Source organism: Perca fluviatilis, chromosome 21, assembly GCF_010015445.1.
Source record: "Perca fluviatilis chromosome 21, GENO_Pfluv_1.0, whole genome shotgun sequence".
In the NCBI taxonomy this organism is placed as follows: domain Eukaryota; kingdom Metazoa; phylum Chordata; class Actinopteri; order Perciformes; family Percidae; genus Perca; species Perca fluviatilis.
The window spans coordinates 8,707,830-8,724,742 of NC_053132.1; the positions used below are offsets into that span (position 1 = coordinate 8,707,830).

Genomic DNA, 16,913 nt, shown 5'->3' on the forward strand with positions numbered 1-16,913 from the left:
ATCCAATATGTATTCTGATAGGTGGCTTATTAAACAGTCTTGTTAAATCAGAGATGAAGGTTTCATTATCAGTGCAAGGAAACGTTAGCAGATTCAAGAAGATGTCTCATATACACAAAAAGCATTTGGTCATTAAACTCTTGGGAACGCTCTTAAATGCAGCGTTGCCACACTTAGAAAATGCATCCAGTGCACTGATACAATACAGCATAACTCATGCAGCATGCACGTCTGTTATCATCTTAAGTTAAAACCTGTATAATTCTTTTTGTCAGTGTAGTGTGTGTCCTTATCAAGCATTGCTCCATTAACCTATCCTGCTATAAACACCCTGAGACAGTGGGGGGGAATGATAAATTGCAGCTTATTTCAAATTCGGAGCCGCTTTTAATCCTCAGTGGTTTTTGTGTGCATCTGTTTTCCATTATACTGTAAAAGGCATAGCGGTAGGACTCCCTATGGGCTTGTGTTTCACCAGAACGATCGACTGGCATCCAGTGGGGAGCTCCTGTACATGTCAGTCAGTGTCATGGTTACTTAAAGGGAGGAGCATTTCATTTGTTTTCCCTGTACTATTTACAGTACAGAAAAGGCTGCAAACATTTTATTTTGTCAGCAATTCCCAACGACCAAAGACCAACAACATTAGTTTTGTTGCCTAAACAGGTTCTGCACTGCAGAAGCTTGCGCAGGTGCACTAATCGCTGCTGTTGCATTTGTAGGATAACACGGAAATTTGTGCCTAACTTTTTGTCAGATGTCTTACGAACCATATGAAGATATGTTGTGGTTTCTATCGAAGGGATACAATTCTTGGGGACTATTTAGCTGTGGAAATAATACCCATTTGGTACGCTATTAAGTGTTTATGGCAACAGGATGGTGTATTTGGGAATGATTCCAGATAAACTACAGTCCTCCATGTTCATCACAATGAAGTAACATGTCACCCAGTGTAATGATGTGGTTCATAGATGTGTGTGTTTAATAAGCTTTCAAACAACAATGTAGGTCTACAGCGTAGGACAAAGAAATTAGATATACTGTATATCATGCATTGGCTGCACAGACAATACATTTTAGTAGAATCAATTCCTTGTTGGTTTTTGTCTTTTCATGGAATTTGTTCACAATAAGAACGTTGCAAGCCTTATTTTTTAGCAAGAGGAAAACAAAGGTTAAAAGATGTTTAGGGATTACATGAAGGGGAGAGAGAAAAGGGAGGATTTGAGGAAGGCTGAGGTATAGCTGGATGTGGCTGCATGAGTGTGTTTGTGTTGTGTGTGTGTGTGCGTCCTGCTACATTATAAATTATAACAGTCTAATTATAAATTAGACTATGTGCACATTTCCATGAGATGAAAAGCTTGTGGAGATGATGTCATCCTCAAAACCCAAATTTTCAGAATGTCAGCTTTAGTCTTCAGCAATATTTCCATCCCAGACCCACAGCACAGGTAATCATATCAATGTACTGATAATAATACAGTGGACTCAAAATCATACTGTACGGTACCACACGCACAATTAAAGTAAGAACTTGACAGGTTGATAGCCCGAGTCTGAGTCTTGCTGCCGTACTTCTAAGAGCTCCTGACTGTAAACCGCCTGGGATTTTCTAAAATAGAACGACTTCTGAAAGGGAGTCATTGTCCTGTTCAAATATAAGCAAATAGAGAAGCCAAAATTAGTCAGGTAGTATGGGCTTGGCAGATCTCCTCACTGTGAACTCAGAACATCATCGTGTTTTATTCTCAGGCCGTGTGGACTACCTCACAGCAGAGAGCGGGTGTCAGTTTCAGCTGCAATCATGTTGACTTGCATTACAGTTTTTACTTTCTTACAGTACTTTGTCTCAGGACCTATAAGCAGCAGAGGTCAAGAGGCAGTAAAACACGATTTCCATATGCAATTCGATAGCTGTAACATAATGAAATCCAACTATTTGACAGTTCATTTTAACCAGTTTTAGGAGCACACGAAATCTAAGCTGAGCTAAAGTTAACAAGATAGCAAAACAGTGCTGCACATATTCAATGCATACACAACCTGAGAGCTCAAGTTTCTGCTTAGGCTGAGTAAAAAGGGAAAGCAAGGCAGATAGACAGTGTGAGATATTGGGGGAGGGGGGTGCAGAGAAGGCTGGGGATAAGAGTCAAGCATCAGGCGGACAGCAGTATCGGGGAGTGTAAAAATGATTACACTGTCTCCATGCTCTCTTCCTCTCTGTCTACTGCCTTTTCCCCATTTCATTTTCTCCCTTCTCTTTCCACCCTTCATCCTTTTACTCCCAGGCTCAGAATACAAAGCGCCTGGCACCATCGCATCGCTTTCCTCATCTTGGTGCCAAGCCACAGCAGAGCACACCAGTGAGCTCGCACCCTCTGCGCCGTCTTGCCACCACAGAAGAAGCAGAGAGCAGCAGAGATTAGCATGTATGAATGCTCCCTCTTATCGCTTCTTTTTGACATAAACTCATTACAAACAGGCTCGCTCAGTCTCTCTGGGTATTTCACTCCCTAGATTGTAGTGCCAAAGAGACACAGACAGAGGCAGCAGAAGATTATGTTCCATAACTCACATCTCGGAGCTTTAAATATTTGATACGATTTTTTTTTTTTGCTTCTCCTTAAACATCCTGGCGAATTAATAATGAGCTTGGTAATAACAAGATACCAAAATGATTTATGCTCACCGGGGATGAGAATGAATGCAGTTCGGAAAAAGGCAGGCAGGGAGGAGCCAGGGTTAAAGACATGGTCGAATGCGTGATTTCCATTTTGCGCCCCTTGCATTATCCAGTAAATAAATAGCCCGGGGAAAATGGAACTTCGTGCAGCTCGTTTCTGTCGAGACAGCAGCGCCGTGCATAACAAACAGGTGATGTCGAGGTGTGTGAGATCGCCGCGCTATCAGCACCAGTTGCACAAGCTCATGCTGATTGTAAGCAGAGCTAGTGAGGTGGGGCGCGACGGAGAACAGGTTGTCGCTGAAAGAAAAGGTGAAAAATGACCCGCAATGTCACAGCGGCTTAAAGGAACACAGAATGGCAAAAGCGGAGCCAGCGGTTGCCTGGGGCTGGGCTGTGACCCAGAATTCAACAGACCCCCAGTGAGAAACCAGGAGGCCCCATGACGACTGAGCTAAACTGGCCCGCACAACAGGAAAACACCTCCTCTTCCTCCCCAGACTGCAGAGAGGTAACCCCATCTGGGAAGCTGGATTGAGGGAGCAAGATAATATGAAGTGTAACGGAGAACTGCGGCGTCTGAGGAGCCGCTGACAACGTGCTAATGTTTTAGCCTGTCAGCTCTCTGTGAGCAAAGACGGATGGTTTTAGAAATAGAATGTAATTACAGGGCAGAGGCTCATTGTCGGGGTTAGGACAATGCGAATAGTGTAGTGGAGCTTTCTTCTTTCTCCCTGCTAGAAGGCACTCTCCTGAAGCTGGAAAGTGAGTTTTACAGTCTATGGTTTGAGCACATAAACTGACACAAACCACCAATGCAAGTGATGTGTCATCTTAACGTAACTTGCTTTTGAGAGAGTTTATGCAGGTAGCCAGACCAACAAGTAAGAACTGCTGGTGCAGCTACAAGGTTATGTACCCTCACTGGCTTCCCACCTGAACTCCTGCACCAATCTTTTTTATTTTGATATTATGGGGTGTTTAACTGTGCAATATTTTGAAGACATTTATTTTGCAGAACTGATGCCTCAGTTCAATACTTTTAAGTCTCGGAGCTGAGCTAGAAGACTCATGAACAGCTACAGATTAACAGTTATCTCCATGAGGGATGTCGCACTTCATTCTTTTACGAGCAGGTCTGCTGCGTATTTATGTACGGCATTACAGAGGCATGGCCCATGCAGCTGTTTGCTCGTATCGGTCCAATAACGAATGATCTAATTCTCGCCAAAGCCCGTCTGATTACTAAGCCAGCGCCATAACCCGATCTCATGTGAGCATTCAAAGGCATGTAGGCAGTTCCCCAGCATGTTGCCAGGAGATAGTAAATGAGGTGTTCAAGGGGGAGGGGACACAGGCTTGATGATTCATGTTATCAATCAGAGGGTTATTTTTCAATATTTCACATTGATGTAATCGTCCTAAAAACACATTAACATTGAGAGAATACTCCGCAGAGAGATAATGGCTGGATATTTGCGCTGTTAGGGAGTCAAACTCTGCCAGGCTTGAATGACGGATGTGCCACACATACAGATACAGGATGTGTGGATGTGGCATGAATAAATACGGTCCGTCCGAATCACAATTAGAAAATAAATAAATAGAGGGTAAAGACAATGATGAGGAGGGGATGGGTGTGCACGATCATTCAAGAGAACACATTTAGGGAGAAAAGAAGCAAACCAAAACGAAATGCATATTAGTGCCATTCATATTCATGACAGTTGAATGCGGGCCATTATGAACCACTTTCAATCACATTTGCATTTACATTACGGGCCTGTAATGCAACTGTAAACCTATTGAACAAATGGTGGTGAAGCAAAAGCAAAATGTGTTGCAAACAACTAGCATGGGTACTAGTTCTTGCTCCAGTGGATACCTGTATTGTATTAAAAAAAAAAGTGCATGAAATACATTTACAGTGTTTGCATGTTGGTGTTTATGTTGAGTGCAAACATATGTTTGCGATGGTACGTCTTCTTCAGTGGGTCTGTCTGCATGTGCGTGTTTGTACATTCACCTAGAGACTCAAAAGAGCTCTTCTACAGGGCCATTTTTTCTACAACGTTAATCCAAGAGTTCAACGGGGGGAGCTAGAAACGCGCACTGGCACTCGATTGCAAGAAGTAAAAGCTTTGTGGGCGAGGGGGGAAATCCCTCCTGCTGGATTTACGCTTTGCCACAGACGACCCGGTTTAAAGGCCTGTTGGATACAAAAAAAGAGAGAAGAAACATAAGAGTAAAAACAGGGCGGTGAAAGAGAATATTCACTGCTGCTGCTGGCCTGAGCGGAAAATAATATGATGTAATAAATGGTATGTAAGAAACAGACCTGCCCACGACAGCCACCGAGTCTGTAGATCCGTGTGTGTGCATATGTGCATTCCAGTGCGTGTGTGTGTGTGTGTGTGTGTGTGTGTGTGTGTGTGGGTGTGTGTGTTAAGGCTTCTCCATTAGCGCTCACACGACATTTGGTCCAGCACACAAAGCACAGAGTCATCAATGAGGACCACTACAGCTGAGGAGGATAGCAGGGTGAACCCTTGACAATATGAGCCTAATTACACACAGTTGTCTCAGCAGAGCCACAAATCAATGCTTGTGGTGAATCCTAAACAATAAAATCAATACGGTTGCGTCGTGTTTTGCCATAATGAGAATCTGGTTGAAGGAAAGGATTTTAAATCAGCCACATATTGGCTCATTCCAGTGAGCCAAAGCTCAGCGAGGTGTGAAGCGCATGTTAGATTACAGTATGATGATTCAAACACAACAGGCCTTCTGACATTTTAAATGTGTAATTCTTACATGTCGTGGTTTTTGTAATCGAAGTAAAACAACATTTCACTGTGATCAGTAGATTAATAATTCAAATCTTTTTCTTACTACTGTCTATTGTGATAGGTAGCGGTTATTAATGACTGTGACACAAGGGCAGAGCAAGACAGAGTCAATGTGAAGAAAAGCGTGCAGGAACAACTGTGGGGGCCCTGAACTCTCATTTGTGTTCATCAAACTTCTCTAATTGTTTGTATAATGAAATTATGGCCGTCAGGGAGGCCTGGAGGACATCAATTAAGCAGATAAGCAAGGAAAATAAATCACTTTTTATCAAATGTGCGGCTGCCCGCCTGTGTGTCCGGTAAACACAGGAAAAACAGGAAGTGATTCTATTCAGAGATTCGGGGCTCCATAAATCGCAGCGACAAGCAATCAAGATCGTTCGTAAAGCTCTGAGAAACAGTAGGAGGACAGCTAAAAAAACATTACTTCGTCTTCAGAGCTGAACACGGAGGGCATAATACGTTTTTTTTTTTATTTTCATTTGTAAGTAATGATACAGTGTTAATTTTAGCAACTGATTTGATTTAGTTTTGTTCAAAGTCTTTAAATCAATATGAATATTAGTTTAAGTCAAATTTTATTCATTTCACTATTAGTTTTGGTCTAGTTTTAGTGGGAAAAAAAATTACTTTTTAGTCAGTGAATTTTTAATTTGCAAGTCTTCTTCTGAGGCTACAACTGTCTGTCACCATCTTTTACAGTTATCATGATTACAAGTGTATTTTTGATTATCACACAAGACATTATGTTGCTGAAAAGAAAGATGTCGCTCATTAGTGCAACAGGCCAAACCGCTAAACAAACTTCTGAAGATATGTTTGAGTGGAGGGGGATACTGGTTTACTAATCAGGAGGATACAATGTGTGATGCATGCTGGTCCCTTAGTTAAATGCATTATATTAATGAAAAATAATAATAATGTATTTTATTTGTCACTTTGGGGAAATTGTATTTTTTTTTTTATTTACACACACACACACACACGCATCAAATGTGGAGAGATGTCAGAATGATGGGTCGCCGCAGCACAGTGTCCCGAACAGTTAAAGTTTAGAAGTTAAGTTGTAAAGTTTTTAAGATAGATAAGATTGTGTCAGAGTTTTTGGCCATTATATGACTTTAATTGAGACAGCAGAAAGATGACAGGGGATGAGGGAAAGAGAGAGATGCAACAACTCTGGCCTTTATTTTCATTTTTGTTATGGAATAAAGGTTACCAACTCATACTTTTGTCATAGTCTCCGTTGTAGAAATGAGCACTATAATGATACTACAAATAAAAGCCTTAACCAAGGTTTAACAAACATTAAAGGGAACCAATTGAATGTCTTTTCTTCATTTGAAAATTGTATTACAATGTTGGGTGTATTCTGTATGTGCAGCACCTTCAAAAGGAAGAACAAAATGTTCATGGAGCACTATATGAATGTGCTGGAAACATAATTTGGTGGTCAAATTTGTACGCTGTGATGGGGGACTGTGGGCCGCATGGGAGCGCCCACAATGAGGCAAGGCAGTGATGTTAATGGATGTGATCACAGCTTCCTGGTGAATAATGCAGCCTTTCTAATTGGCAGGATTAATAATTGATGAGGGCGTGTTTGAGGAGGGAGCTGCAGTGGATAAAGAACATGCAGTCGTCTTGTTAGCGAGGACTTTGAATGCTATATGGTGTACATCTGTCTATGCTGGTGGCTGGCTCTATATAACCGCCTTCTTCCTCCTATTGATATGACCGTGTGAGACGAAGATGTCAGAATAAACAATCGCCTTGACAACATAATGATATAATGAGCCTCAGCCCAGACACATGTTTGACGGTTAAAATATCTTGAGCTCATGTCAAGTCCCACAGGCTCCACAATGTTGTTACACCCTTAGTCCAAACTGACCGTGGCTGACCCAGAACTAGCCAGCTGCGTAAATAAAAATGACTGCAATAATGCAGAAATGAAACATAAGGTATTGATATAACAAATGCATGGCAATGGATCTGGAGCTTGGTGAGCCAGCTCGAACTCTGTGACAGGAACTGATGTGATAGGACATAGGAGGGTAAGAAAAATAGATTTTACAGTAAACTGGATTTATCCGCTGATCTCGAAGTGTCCAGTTTCTAGAGGATGCATAAAACCTGCCCATAAAGAAGTCCTGTCTCTTCAGGGTTAACACCTTCAAACCACTGTTGTGCTCTCACAGGAAACAATAGGATCAATATCTCAGGGTGTGTTCAAAAGGATTTCTGACAATCCAAAAATAATTTGTTATAGAGTTCAATAGGTGCTAGACACAAAAGAACAGAAAAATAATGACCTGGTACGATCATTGAAGCCAATAAAGACTACACCGGTGTTTGTTTGATGCAAAGCAGCGCAGAGAGGCACAATGTGAAGATGAGAATTTGGAATAGTTCTACGCTTATTTGCTTTCTTACTAAGAGTTCGATGAGAAGATCGGTACCACTCTAATGTCTGTACATTAAATATGTTATCTTAGCTTAGCATGAAGACTGGAGACAGCCTGCTCTGTCCAAAGGTAACAAAATCTGCCTACCAGGACTTCTAATGCTCACTGATTTATGTTACATCTTGTTACTTTAATTCATACAAAAACTAATAACTTGACCAAATAGTCAAGCACATAATCCTCAGTAAAAACCACAAATTGTAGTTTTTACAATTGTATTTACACTTCTATTTTGTACTGTACACCTCTTCCCAGGCCTTCCACTTTTTTCTATTTTATATTAGCCTATGTTTTTTGACTTTTGCACCAAAACACCAGGACAAATTCCTTGTATGTGCAAACCTACGTGGATATAAAATTGTTTCTGATTTCTGATTCAAGGTTTCCAGTCTTTATGCTAAGCTAACCTTACCAGCTGCTCAAATTTAACAGACAGATAATGAGAGTGGTATGGATCTTCTCATCTTATTTTTTGGCAAGAACGGGAGTACGCGTATTCATACAACTGTACAATTTGACATTTTCTTCACAGATGACTTCATAACTTTCTTTTGTGAAAAATGTGTCTTCTTAACGGCAGTGAAAAGCTTCAACAAGATTTTGCATCCGTAATTTCCCTGCCATGATTCATCTCCCCCTTCTCGGTTACTGGTCCATAACTGAGGAAATCTGTTCTCCTGCTCTTCTCATTAACATGCAAATCCTCATATTTAACATAATAGTGGGGAAAAAAGAAGCCCTTTTGTGCAACTCCAGAGCACTGAGGATGTTCCTTCCTGCTTCTATTAGCTGGACATGTTCCTCTGACAGCAATCTTCTTCCTGTCTAATGTACAGTCAGACCTAGTTACAGTAGCAATTACTAGTGTTCAGGTTAAGATTAATTGAATTACTGGGTGGCTTCCCTGCAATCCTCTGTGGGCATATCAATCACGGCCTGTGCGCTACACAGACCCTTTATCACCCTCTTCCATCTTTATGTAAAAAGACGCAGGCTATGCTGTTGCACTCCATCTATCAATAAACGGGTCTGGGGTGGCAAACTCAAAAAAAAAAAAAAAAAAAAAAAAGCTCTCTGCCATCTTTTCTCCAAATGAATAAAATGTTCAATAAAAAATAGAGCAGCTGGGATTGTAACGACTGTTGTTTGACTTTTGAGAAATAGACCTGCACTCTGTATGAGTTCATTGAATATTTGTGATACATCTCAATTGATCATTTGTAAAGAGAAAATCCTGCTATATAGAGTACTGTGAATGGCTCTTTTGTGCAATGCGACCTTTCAAATTTAAAATACAATAGACTGTATGTAAAGCGTTTGTTTGGACAGCTGTATTTCTACTTGAGGATCCAGGTAGCTTTTCAAAAACCGCACATGCAATGGATCCGCGGGGCTTCTTTTTGAATAAAAATAGCTCTCAAGGCAGATTAAATGCCACTCTGTCATTCTCTCTCCATTCACCACCTCCATTATTAGATATTTTAAAAAATTGTGCAGGATTTCTGGTCATGGTCTATAGTGCTGCCAAACCCTAATCTTCAGCATGTTTTATTTCCCTTGTCACTACCATGTGACTCTTTGTTCGTCATCTAGCAGGAATATACAGAAAACACTTGATGTAGAAGTGCTGAAAGCTAGAAAATAACATTTGAAGGAAATAATGTGTTGGTCTCTTTGTGGGCCGTGCCAAAAAAAAAAATAAAGAAGCCAATCCCTCATTTCAGATGGACTCCAAGAGCCCCCCCCCCACACACACACACACACACACACACACACACACACACACACACACACTTGTGCCTCAAGCTTAGCTACAGCATAATTCTGTGTTTGCATGGAGACAGAGGTTGGGCAGTCACATAGAGGTTGTGCCTAAGGTGCTGTCTGGCATAGCCTCTGCCCATGTCTGTATGGCGGACTCTGCCAAGGCGACTGGCACTGGCCATGCCCCGATGGAACAAAAAGAAAAAGGACGTTTGGTGCCATCCTATCACCACACAAGCAGCTGCAGATATCACACATGGCAAGTGTGTCAGACAGAGTCCATGCCTTTAAGCGCAGAGACAGAGAGGGAAACAGTGTTTGGCCAGTAAGCCTAAAAAAGACCCTTGAAAAGAGTGAGAGACTTTCCTGCTGAGTGAACAGAAGTAAAGGGCTGGAAAGATGAACCTCTAACTTCCTTGGGTAGTAAATACTTAAATGGTTGTTTTTTTTTTATTTTACATGGAATTGAAATACAGGACGGAGATGTGTGCCAAAAAAAGAAAGAATATGTGGCAAAAGTATTTTAAAGAAAACATTACAGTTGGAACGGAAAATGGAGGACCCAAGAGGAGAGGGCTTCCTTCTTTTTATTGGTTCCCAGGCTTTCCGTAGCCCTGGTTCTCCCTCTGTTTCTGTCTGTCTCTGTCTGTTTCTCTCTGGTGGAAAATACAGAGAGTTCCCTGTCCTGTGATAAAGCTGTTGCCTGTGAGATGGGAGAGAGAGAGATCCATCATGTTGAGGCGTTGGTTTACCCTGCCAATCCGCACCACTGTGGGCTGTAACACGTACATGCTCCATCCATGCATCATTTACCAAGCCCTTCTCTGCCCAAATAACATGGGTTTGGCTGCATGTTTCTGAAATCCTAAAGCACTCTGGCAATTCCTCTGAAAGTCTTGATATGCATGAATTCTGGAGGTTGTTTTGCGGTTTGTTTAGTTCGCTTCTACGAAGAGAGAGAGCTGAAACAGTCTAGTCTAAAGCCCCTTGACTCTCCAGTGCCAAATGATAGGGTTACAGTCTCTCTTTGTTTGTGAAAGGATAACACTTAACTTCCATCAACCTTGGGCTGCCAAGAAGAAAAAACTCAAACATAGAGGAACAGAAATACAGTACAGGAAGAAAATTGCAAACATGATTCTTTCTTTTTTCATTACAGCCGTACTGCTTGTAAAGTGCCTGAGGGCAGAACGGCTGTGATGTTAGAAAACATTACCTGGCAGGTTTCCATGGAGTTTGAGGAAAATAAACATCTCTGACATTCATGGGCATTGCTTGAAAACCACTAAACTAGTAAAGGGCTTCAGGTAGGCTATATCACAAGAAAATAGAACACCATGCTGCAGTCCTAAAGCTAATGTCTTGAAAAGGTCAAACGCCTCCATTTCAGAAACAATAAGACGATAGAAATGATAACGGCTATCGTACACAGCAATGTATCTTTGTACAGCCAAGGACAATAAAAAGTTGACCTGAGGTACTCCTTTTGAAATATGAATCTCAGAATAAATGCTTCATAATGTACGGGCTAATACCTCATAAAAAGGCCAACAGCTGCTAAGCTGAATGGGCCTGAGATACGACGGGGTCAAACAGGTTGCTGACTAGTGTACACAGAAACCCAAAAGTGAACAAACAACACAATCCTAAAAACAATGTAACCCGATCTTAATGTTGCAGTACCATATGCTGGCATTGTGAACTCTGAGGGTGGCACATTCTGTGGCAGCCCTCTGCGTGACCCCCCTGACCGTGATCAATCACACTCCCTTTCATCAAAGCTCCTGGAGTTCCTGAAGTATGTGCATGAAAGTAACCAGTTAGCTTCCTTCATCTTGCCGGGTTTCAAGAAGTCAACAAACAGCTCTTATTTTGGGTGTGTCAGGTGAGCGCATCAGGTGTGAGCGTCTGGTGGAGATCCAGGTGGTGTCTGCAGAGCACCCTGCACCTGCTGCCTGTCCTCACTCACCCATCGGGGGGGAAGATTCCCAGGATGCCAGAGGGCAGCTGCTGACAGGCACTACTTTGGATCGTCCCCTTGCTTCTATCTGCCTCCCCTGCATGGGGCCTCCTAGGGTCAGCTGCTAAGGGCATGCAAAGATGTCGGTGGGGGTGGCGGAGGTCAAGGAGTTGGCAAGGAGTGAGGACTACAGTCATGGGTGGGTTGCATGCCTTCAGCAGGAGGTGAGCGGCCCAGTTTTACAATTATACTCCCCGATAATCACTTTCACAATCCAAAGGCAGCTCAGAGCTCATGCTCAGGAGGTCTCTGGTGATCGAGTTACGTCCGCTGTGTGTGCCCTCTACAACCCCAACCATGACCCCTCCACCCACCCGTGCCGGTCCTCTCTACTCCACCTGCCAACCACAAACCTGCCCCTATGTTAGCAGATCTATTGAAAAACAGAGCCACTCAATACCTAATTCTATAAAAACGCTCTGTTAAAATGCTTTTTTTAATATCGTATATTTCATTATCATTATGTGCAAAAAATGCATTTTCTTCCACTTTTATATTGAAATTCCACCCTTTCTCTCTGTAAAACATTAACATATTTTTTAGCCAAGTACTCATTTAATGAGTACGTAGATTTTGGGGCTACCCAGCCAAAGATGGTTTATTTTGGAAAGGACTTTATTTAAAACTTGAAGGTAGACCTGCAGGTTTTATATACTGGGTAGTATATAAAACCTCTCCCTTCCGAAATTAGCTCCCACATCCTGTTTCGTGACGAAGCATGTCTAACTACATTAGAAAATTACAATCCAAAGCCATTTCTCAGGACCATTAAGGATATGTCTTTTCTGCTTAGTATTTTTCCAATATGGTGTCAAAACAGGCTCAATTAATCAGGGGATCAATTACGGTAAATGGGTTAAGTTTGTTTTAAAAATCTTGACTGTGTCTTGGCAAAAAAAGCTTAAACAAATGGCTCCTTGCAAAGCCTCACTAAAGAGTCCACGGAGAAACATTTTAAGGGTTTGCACACACAGACACATAACACCAGCAAAAAAAAACAAAAAAAAAAACAATGTTCCTCATATTTTTGGCTGATATGGTTTTATACATCCAGACGGGCAAGTGAGGTATTTTAGAGTTAGTATACACAGTGTGGTGCAAAGGGAGCGGGTGGTGAAGACCAAACTATTTTGACCTCTATCGCTGTATTTAAAACTCTGAGGAACATGTCATTCCTGTATTCCAGGCTGGGTTCCATCCAGGGGCAGCAGCGAGCGCCAAAAGCACATTGGAGGTTCTTACAGTTTGCATGCTCACATAAATATGGACACATTAGATACACACATACACATACACACAGTTAAATCTGGCCTCTTGTTCCAGCTGGTGTGTGGTTTTGTCATGACAACCTGGTGCAGCCACACAATAAACAATGTACGCATGGATGTTACAACTTGTTTTGTGTGTTGTATAGTTTTCTGCGTTGTGATTGTGAATTGGTTAAATTATAGGAACTTAGAGATTGGAGTCATATACGCTGCTTTACAGTGACTGCTAAAACAACCTTACTGTCCTATAAGACTCAAGTGAAGAGCTATTCGGTAATTCCCTTACTATTAACATCTAGTCTCTCCCATTTGGTGTTGTGTCATGCTTTCCACCGGTCCTCCAAACCTCTCCACACTCAGAATGACAAGTGAAATGTCAGGCAGCAGCGAACAAGGCCAGGGTAAAAACTCTGCCACCCAATTAATTGACACACACTCTAAACACAGCCAACCTATGAGAAACTTGGAAGACGACCTCATTTCAAATGCTGGGAATTCAACAGCTTTTCACCGTCAGCACTTGACAAATGTGTCTTTATTTGCTTTACGTTTTTGTGTGTGTGTGTGTGTGTGTGTGTGGGTATTTTCTTAATGGAGTTGTGTCAACAAATCACTAATGAAGAAAAAAACTGGCATTCATGGAATTTAAACACAGACGGGGCACATTTTATTATTCCACATATTTACATCTGGATCTTTATTTGTATTTCAGTAACAGAAAAAAAAAATCTTTGATTTGTTGTGTCGAGCTGTCGTGCCACACAGACCGCTGTACGATACAGAAATACCGATCTGACCGACATCGCTGCTTTCTAGCACAAATCCCCACTGGGTTACTGCTTTTATGATCAAGAGCCATTTTGTTTTATTACCATTACAGAACACCCTTTCAAATAAGGCCAGTTTCATGAAGAGGGAAACCCCTAATTTAATGTGATTTTCTGCTTTTTTAGCTGAGCATACTCTTTTCGTTTGCTTTCTCATGGTTTTAGATGCTGCATACATGAGGGGAAGCATTTGCGGAGAAGCTGAAGTGGATACACTTACTCTGATCAACTTTACACAAAAGATTTGCTGATATACGCAAAGCTGCCTATACCTTTTGATTTCCTGGATTTTTTTTTTTTTTTTTAAAGTTGTGGTCTGTTTAAGGCCTTGTTGTATGTGTCTGTATACGTGAATAAAAGAAGAAAGAATGTGTATTCCTTCGCTGAATATGGTTGTGTTTGTTTGGATCTAGGTAACTATGTGTGTGACGGAGGTGGTGGCACATTGCCCTTGTGTTTAACGGGTCACACAAGTTTTTATGAAGGATAATTAACCCATTAAAGGATCTGGTGAAGGCTAATCCAACCGGTTTGCGACAAATTGGGGGGGGTAGGGGGGGGGGTGAAAAAAAAAAAAACTCTGTAGCATGGACCTCTGCTTTAGTTCACAGTGTTTGTGCTTGACCTCCTTGTTCACTCCGAGTGTCCATTTCCACAACAAAAGCCTAACAGGTTGTATGTGATTATACAGATACACCGCTGAGAAATGTGCAGTGAAATGTAACACTGACTGACGGGGGTGATTGGGCCGGGTGTCGGTTTCCTTTTTAACAAAAGGCCTGAATTTACTGGATCGCGAGAATGACATTTTATTCAGGGAGCTAAAATTATGTTTTTAGTTAAAAAGTACAACACCCAAAAAAAAGTGTAAAAAAATAAATATATAAAGTCCTTACCAAGATTTGAATAAATGCAGATGGTGAGACAGAATTTTACTACTTGGAGTCTTAGGACACATACAAGTGAAGTTAAAAGTTTAAAGCTACCAATGTTTCATGCTCTGACAGCTGTGCTGTCAAAACGGGATTTTTTTTTTTTTTTTTTATCCTCAATAAATCACAGACTTTTGCATCATAGTTTTGGGTGTGCGACTGACTTTTTAGTACAGTTGATGGAAATTCCCATATTGGAAAAAAGGGAAAGGCTGGAGATGTTGCCACGTCACATTAAGAGCTTGGAGGTGTTACAGTTAGGCAATATTACATCATTACAACATCATTATTGGCACGACAGTGATGCGCTTGCGTCGAGGTCCATAAGCCTCACTGAAGCATCACTAAAGCTTATACATACATTACCCCAAAAAAAATCAAACTGTATTCATATTGTAGGGGAATTTGTTCACAAAAAATAAAAAGACTAAAAGAATGAAAGAAATGATAGGAGAGGATTTCTAGTCCCTGTTTAGTCAGCCTATATACTGTCAATGGAACATTAAATTTTTTTTTGCGAAAAATGATTTTTTTTTTTAACTGCATAAAACAAAACTGCTTTGCTAGCTCAATCGTGATGTGACTAAAATATTCGCTGCAAAACAATTAAATGTTCCATTGACAGATTCACGGGTCCTTGTTTAGCTAGCTTGTTTAGCTAGCTAGCTAACTTGAGCCAAGTCAACTTTAGCTTTGTAGAGATCATGGGATTTCCCAAATTGAATAACTACCGCACATACAAACACAAAGCCGCTTTGCTAGCTCAATCGTATTGTAACTAAGATTTCTGTGAATTCTTTTTTCTTTTTTCCATCAATAGATCGTTAGCTATGTTCGTGAACTTTACATGTAGGCTATTTTTAACATAGAACCGTGTCACGAACTCACCGGCAAAGCTGATGATCACTGTATAATAAGAATACCTCATATAATTCGATGAATCACTTTATACAAATAAGTGTGAGAGCTTCTGTGTGTTCCAGCGTGGTTCGTGATTTATTTTCATGAATACAAATGTTTCAAGAACAGTTTTTGATTCAACTCTGGAATGTTGACATTGAAATGTCGGAGTAATATTTTTAGTGACGAGCATGGTCTGATATCACGATGATTTGAGCACGTTCTCAATGTCTAGTTGACCAATCAGATTGCCTTGTATCTACTTGTTGTATAATTCACAGTCCCATAGGGACAGAGACGAGTGATTCATGCTGAGGACACATATCGGCCTTGACAATAAACAAAGAGTCTCCTGAGACGGAAGCCGTTGGTTTTAAGTATTCACTGCTGCTAATGAAAGGAATCGCATAATTCAAGCAAATTGGACACAGTGATTAGTCACAGAAGATCTGGGCTTGTTTTGCACCAACAGATTGTTTTTTATTCTTTCATTTTAAAGGGCGGTATTTTTGAGTATTCAACATGTACTGGAGGCTGCTTCTTAGTATTTGGGAGTTTGTTCTTCAACCACGACATTTTAAAATTGTCCCGTCAGAGGATTTTCAAACTGTCGTGCAGCCGTGAAATCTTAAAACCATCGGTACAGTTACTGTGTCTCCGGGGCACAGAGATTGTGCCGATTTTTTTGACGAGGGGCCTGGTAAGTTCAGCGATGCAATCATCCTGATTTCCTGGTTTCGACAAAGCACTTTTGATGTGCGCAAAAACACCTCTTTATGACCTCAAGCCAACAACCTCAAATGAATGCGACTCAATCAAAAGCTTCCACAAAAACACAAAAGCTATGAACAGGAAGACTCTCAGACGTTGTCGGGGAGAGCTGACAAGATGAACTCCTGCAGAGCGGGCCATGCTGTTGTAACAGTTATTTATTCCTCTTTTTAATTCAAGGGTCCTTCTGTTTTAAATGGACGGCATTAAGGGGAACCGGCACTAAGGTCTGTCCTTGGAGGCACGGTCCAAATTCCAGAGAATCTTGGCAACTCCTCGGGATAGATGGGACCCTCATGGATATAAAACCCCACAATGGATGAATAGGTAAACAGAAGGGTGTGAAAGAGTGATGGCGAAAAGAGAATGTTCACTCTCAGAGAGGCACAAAGAGGGAGGTGTGTGAGTGGGAGATGGGAGAGAGC

General features: G+C 41.3%; 1 protein-coding gene across 1 annotated transcript in view; it reads right to left on the reverse strand.

The window, feature by feature from the left end:
* Window positions 1-16,913, reverse strand: part of LOC120550934 (heparan sulfate glucosamine 3-O-sulfotransferase 3A1-like) — a 33,203-nt gene that overhangs the window by 13,683 nt on the left and 2,607 nt on the right. The gene's annotated exons all lie outside the window — the stretch shown is intronic.